We start from the raw sequence: 6,669 nt of genomic DNA, 5'->3' as shown, positions 1-6,669 counted from the left end.
ATCCCTCTCCTTACTCACTCCCTCACTGATCATTCACTCTCGTTCTTCTCATTCACTCTCATTGTTCTTATTCTCTCTCATTTTTCTCTCATAAAAACAAAAACAAAATAAAACAAAAAGAAAAAGAAAAAGAAACTAAAAAAACCGTCCTTCCTCCTTCCACCACCACTCACCACCACGCATGCCTCCCTCCTTCCTTTCTCCATTACCACGGCCCACCACCCACCTACTACCTCCTTCCTCTCTTTATTACCACCACCCACCAACCACCGTACCTCACCACCAACAATCAATCTCGACTCCACAACACCGCACCACACCCGAGGACTCGACAACACCTACCATATCAGGGCACCACCACCGTCACCGCCTCCTTCTACCGCCACCCTCTCCCTCCTCTCCCCTTCCTCCTCCTTCTGCGGCTGCTACACACCACTGTCGCCACAAACAATAACAAATCCCAAAAAACATCATCACCATCACCCAACCCAACCGCACACACAACCTCCACGGCTACCCTCCTCTCCACTACCGCGCCTGCATAACCGCACGAGATCCACCACCCCCACGGTCACCCTCCCCTCGCCACCACTCACCCACCACCAGTCCCCACGGTTACCCTCCTCCTTTTCCCAGATCTCGTTTTTTGTTTCAAATTCATAATTTTTTATTTTATTTTTTTTGTTGTTTCAGATTTGGTGTTGTGTTCTTTGTTTTGTTTTTTTGTTTTTTGTCCATTTTATGTTTTCTGATTTACTTTAGTTTTTTTATTTTTTTTGTTTTGTGGCTTTTTTTTTTTGTTTTTTAGATTTGTGTCTTTGTTTTGTTTTGTTTTGTTTTTTGTCTTTTGTCTTTTTGTCTTTTGTTTTTTGTCTTTTGTCTTCACCTATTTTTTGTTTTGTATCCGTGTCTTTATTTTGTTTTTTGTTTTTCACATTTACTTTTAAGTTTTTTTTTGCTTTTTATATTTTTTTAGATCTCATTTATTTCGTATTTCAAATATAATTTTGTTTTGTACTAAAGTTACACTCTCACGGAGTAAAGTTGCACAATATGTGTAACTTTAATGTCCATTATGTGCAAATTTAATGACCATTATGTGCAACTTCTATGCCTATTATATGTAATTTCAATGGCATTATATGCAATGTCAATGCCCATTATGTGCAACTTCAATACTCATTTTTCAGATCTATTTGTTTGATTTTTTTTCAAATATTATTTTAGGTGTTTGTTTGATTATGTTTTTCTCAAACTCAGATCTAATATTATTTTGTGTGCTACTTCAACGACATTATATGTAACTTTATTACACATTTTGTGTAATTTTAATGGCATTATGTGCAACTTCAATGCCCATTATGCGCAATGTGCAACTTCAATGGCATTATGTGTAACTTCAGTGACATTGTGCGCAACTTTAATGCCTATTATGCGCAACTTCAGTGCCATTATGCGCAATTTCAATGGCAATATGTAACACCCCCTTCTTATTCGGCCAAGGTAATTGGGAGATGTTACCATTTCGGTTTCCCGAGATGGTAAATCGGAGATACAATCAAGAAACAATTATTATATATGATAATTTTAGTGAATTACATAACCATGAATGAATAAATGTGAACTATACAAATTACAAGTCGACTACCATATATGTCTTATATGCTATGCTACTCGACTCCGAGTCCAAGGCGCGGCCCAAATCCAGATCACATCAACAAGCAAAACCTGTGCTTAACCAGCTCCCCATATGATCGGAAATATCATATGGATCGACACAGGCCACCCCGGAAATAAGTGACAATTACACAGACACACAAACGTTAGTTTCAATAAATAAAGTGAGACACAATTGAAAGTGTGTGAGTATGCAACATGACTATAATATGAAGGAAACGCTATCAAATAACCACCACGCCGATATCGGGGCACACCCAAAGGTACCCACAACCACCGGTGCCAAGGACACTCCCACGACACCACACCACACAAACAGGTACCGGGACACGCCCAGACGTACCGGGCCCAGAAGCCAACTAGGTACCGTGCCAGACGTTGTGTCTCAACTACACGAGTCCTTCCAAGCTCAAGTCATTAATGTGCACATCTCTCTTCGAGTGGTAAGCTCCAAGAGGTGACCCGAGCGTGAGACGGTCTCCCAACCGCCTCACGTCTCCTCAACAACAAGTAACCAACATAAACCGTCAAATCCTCCACTATACATGATAAAAAAATGAATACAAGGTACCACACAATATGCCAATTACCGACTCATCAAGTCATCTTAACCAATATCATGTTATAATGCAAAGACCGCTAAAATACGACTCACATGACGATTCAAATGCATATTGAAATTGAGTAGGATTAACCTACCTTTTAGCAAATCCCGCTAAACAATAATGCAACTAGATACAAATATGCTCCTACATAAAGTTGGCACCTAATTATGATAATTAAATATAATTACTAACTAATCTAATTACATTAAATACGAATTCAATTAATTAAAGAAAAACCCGTCTTAACCTATTCAAAAACCGTCTTAATTATACTCGTTCAAAACTACACCTCGCGCCACTGTGTACACCACCAACCCTAGCCACCATAACCACCCTCTGTCGCCATCGTGACCGTCACCACCAGCCACACACTACTACAAAAATGATCAAAGAGAACAGTTGGTAACCGTTCTTATACGTAGTTTGGACCGTCCTGTGGCCAAGCATTCTCTTTGATCTAAGAGAACGGTTGAAATAAGTCAACCCGGTCTCTTTGTAACAACAATAAGAACGGTTGCCTTTTAGAACCGTTCTCTTTAATATATCAAAGAGAACGGTTGCATATAAGAACTAGTCTCTTTGATAAGGCCGTTCTCTTTGTTAGAGTTTTAGATTTTTTGGCGCCTTAGTTCTACCTTTTCAGAGAGAACAGCTGTTATGATACTAACCGTTCTCTTTGATCCTGTTTTTTTTTTTAAATATTTCTATTTTTATCGTAACCCTACACGATTGAATCGTATAGCTCATAAGAATTAAACCTGTTACAATTCAGAAACTCCAGCAATTTTTACACAAGAAAAACCTTCCGATTTAATTTGAACCATTAGGACAAATTCTATTGAAACAAAATACAAAATCGTATCATGTTGTTAAGAGCCTACAAATATCGAAGATACGCTACCATGTGCAAAACATAAATAAAAATCCTTCAATCCTCATCACATAGTCGCATCATAGTGCAAATAAATCGAACTTCAAAAAATTGCAGAAAAATGAAGCTTGCATTCAGTTTCTATAGCAGGACTCTCGTGAATAAATCTCTGAAAATCGTCTCATCAGTACCCAATTAGGAGCCTTCGCTGTCCTCGATGCTATAGGAAGAAAACAACAGTAATATATTGATACAGGGCATTTAATAAGCTATCAAAGTTAACTTGTGAGGATAGTACTCTAAAATGGTAAGCAAATACCTCAGTACTCTCTGAAAAAGTAAGGATACAAGTTGGTGTTATTGTGATCACTCCACCTTCTTTCTGAGGGAAGTACTCTGAAAATGTAAGCAAATACCTTAACGTAAGGACCACACTCGAATTGTCATGTGGTATCAATGGCCTATTTCTACCTTACATAGTTAGTGAATCCACCAGGCTAAAAGGAGTCCAAAAGAGCAATATAAAATTTTTACAGGGCTACATGGACTAGAACTCACCTGCTTGGCACCAAGTACAAGTTGAATGAGACACTCAGGTTCGGTTTATTGGGTGGACTCATCAATTCGTACCTAAAATAAACAACAATTAAGCACCAAGTGGGCCAGATACTTTCAGGAAAAAAAAAAAGAAAAAAAAAACTCACGACGAATAACTTCATACCTGCCGGAACCTAAAATTAGAAAGACGGGGATCTCCAGCTCCAACACATGTACAGGAAATGATGTCTGCACTCTGAGCTATCTCCCTTTCTATTGCTCGCTTCAATGCTTTGTACTTTTTCTCATCATTGCTGGACAATTCACCTGAAAAATTAAGACGTTGGCTTTAGCTCAAATTATGATGCAGGCTAAGTTCACAATACAGCCAGAAGGATCAATGAACAAAGAATAAAATTTTACATGATTAAAAGCATCATTTTTACTTCAATCACAAGCAAAAATAGGCTAGTTGGCTGAAAAGGCACCAAGCATCATTTTTACTTCAATCACTAGAAACCGCAGGAATGTGCATCACACAGCACACCCCTGCCACCTAGATTCTAAACGACCACATATCCCTAAAATTTAATAGATCCCTTGCCATAGTAGTGCCATACCCCCATGCTAATGAAAAATATATATCAAGCCGTCCAATTCATTCACGACTCCACCACTATTTACTGATCAGAAATGATAGTTGCCAACTAAAGCAAAGCTCATCCCTCCCATTCTAAAACCAAATATCCACTTCTCTACCACAAAAAAAATATCAATAGAATTGATAGTAACCAGATAAAAATAAACATAGGCCACATATAATTGGAGGGCAACGTTGACTGAAAAGGCACATTTCAATTAAAGACAGCACAAAGAAGGAGCCGACAGATCAAAGCCCACAAACATGTGAATCATCTGCTTATAAATCAACAAAAAAAAACCTAGAACGAAGATAACCAAAATGACGAAATATTACCTTGTTCATCCTTCAGTTGTTGTAGTTTGTGCAATTTACTCTTTTCTGAAGTATCAAGGTGCCGAACCTATAAAAAATGAAATGGGAACTGGATAAAAATAAAAACTCTAATACCATGTAAAGATAACATCACATTACGAAAGTAAGAAGACCTGATAATGAAGTGCCAGATGCTCAACAGGAGAACTAACAGCCTCCCTTGACTTGGCACAAAGTCTAACCACCTAATAAAAAATTACAGGTTATAAAATAAATAAATCTGTCATACATTATATAGATGGGAAGTTCCATTTTGCCATGTGAAGTAGGAACAAATTTGATTACCTTTAAGCCATTAGCACTTATCTTTTCAGCAAGTTGGTCGGTCTACAGCCACATTACTCGGCACACAAACCAAAACCTAACAAGGACGTTCAAAAAAGTGAGACTGCAAGAGACAATACAGGATAACCATGATGGAGAAGCATCATGTGTGGCAGTTACCTACCCTTGGCCTTGCTTGGCCATGTGATAAACAATAGAAGCTGAAGTTACGGTTTTCCCCGTGCTAGGAGGGCCCTGAATCAAACTTAAGGGCTTCTGGAGGACGCTCTTAACTGCAAAAACCTATGGTTTTAAGAAGTCGTGAGATTTTTGTAATAATAAAAATAAAAATATCTCACATTTAGTGGATATCCTCTACTACTTACCCCAAAAAAGGTAATACAGAATAAAGATTTAAACCTTTTGGATTGTCCAACAGACATGACTCCTAACCGAAATGCTCAACATCATCTCTACCAAATACCCAAAACTCAAAAAAAGAAACCATTAAAAAAGATGTGAAGAAGGCAAAAGGCAATACCTGTGAGGCATTAAGTTCTGGAAGGCCAGAAGCACCGAATCTACGAGGCAAAGTATTTCGAACCATCTACATCTCGACTTCATGGCCCAGCAAATGGTGGTAAATATACCTGTGCCTAAAAAGCCGATGCTAAATTAAGGTGAACTTTCAAAACATTGAAGTACCACAACTATGCCTAAAAATAATAAACTCACCTAGCCATTGTTTAGTGTCTTCCAGACATAATCTTTCAGTTGCTCAGTACTGATGGCGCATTCATCAACAACTGACTTGATCCACAATAGAGCTTGCTGGCACAAAGTAATGTGAATATCATAAGCATTGGTGACTACGAGACACGATCAAAAGAAGAGATGCACAAAGCACAAGTAAATGACCACTAAAACATAACACAAACAAACTCGAAAAAAAGTTTCAGAAATCGGTTACTTTAAACATGAGGGGATCCTTAGTAAATAACACAAGAAATGTTAAGAAGTTTATGGCACATCATATGACTGATGTTGTTTACAAATGGCAGCCAGTTATGAAAGGCATTGATGAAAACTTGTTCATTCGAGCGTTAATACAGCGTGCGAACGATCATAAGAACCCAAAAAATTTAACTGTCAGCGTTACAATTATCACATTTTCTAGGAGATGCAAATTAAGTAGTCAATCTCGTGAACATTTAGCTGCTCGAATTAGGTGAAAAAAAGAAGACTGCCAGAGTGCCAGGAAATAATTTGGTCGGAAGCTTTACTATTTCGGTTAAATTACTTCTCAAAAAGTCCATTTGAAGTCCTTCTAAACCAGACTTCTAATGTTAATTACTTGAGAATTCTGACGATGTCTAGCAACCGATTGAAAAACTACAATGAAGATAAAGCTTTACATAGAAGACTAGTAAAATGAAGGGAAAGCTAAGTAATTGAATTTCCGAGCAACAAAAATGAGATTTAGAGTAGACTTTATCCATATATCAACCTAATAATAAAGAGTTATGTAATAGTTAAGAACAGATTCAAAATGAGATGTAGAGTAGTCTTTATTCACATTCTCTAAAAGTGCGAACACCACACCAGCTGAACCAAAATCCAAAGAGAAGAGGATGAAGGGAAGGGCAGGTAAGAAAGATCTATTTATTGTTGCCAATGTTTTCGTAGGCTGGCTTACTAGA

General features: G+C 37.8%; 1 long non-coding RNA gene across 1 annotated transcript; it reads right to left on the bottom strand.

The window, feature by feature from the left end:
* Positions 1–5,189: 5,189 nt before the first annotated feature.
* LOC141626822 (uncharacterized) lies at positions 5,190–5,795 on the bottom strand. Its single transcript, XR_012536411.1, has 3 exons — positions 5,705–5,795; positions 5,511–5,625; positions 5,190–5,272 (listed from the first exon to the last, which is right to left on the bottom strand). It is a non-coding gene; the product is annotated as an uncharacterized LOC141626822 (long non-coding RNA).
* Between the last annotated feature and the right edge of the window lie 874 nt (positions 5,796–6,669).

The sequence above is a fragment of the Silene latifolia genome, chromosome Y (assembly GCF_048544455.1).
Source record: "Silene latifolia isolate original U9 population chromosome Y, ASM4854445v1, whole genome shotgun sequence".
Classification (NCBI taxonomy): Eukaryota; Viridiplantae; Streptophyta; class Magnoliopsida; order Caryophyllales; family Caryophyllaceae; genus Silene; species Silene latifolia.
This window is presented reverse-complemented; position numbering and strand designations above follow the sequence as displayed.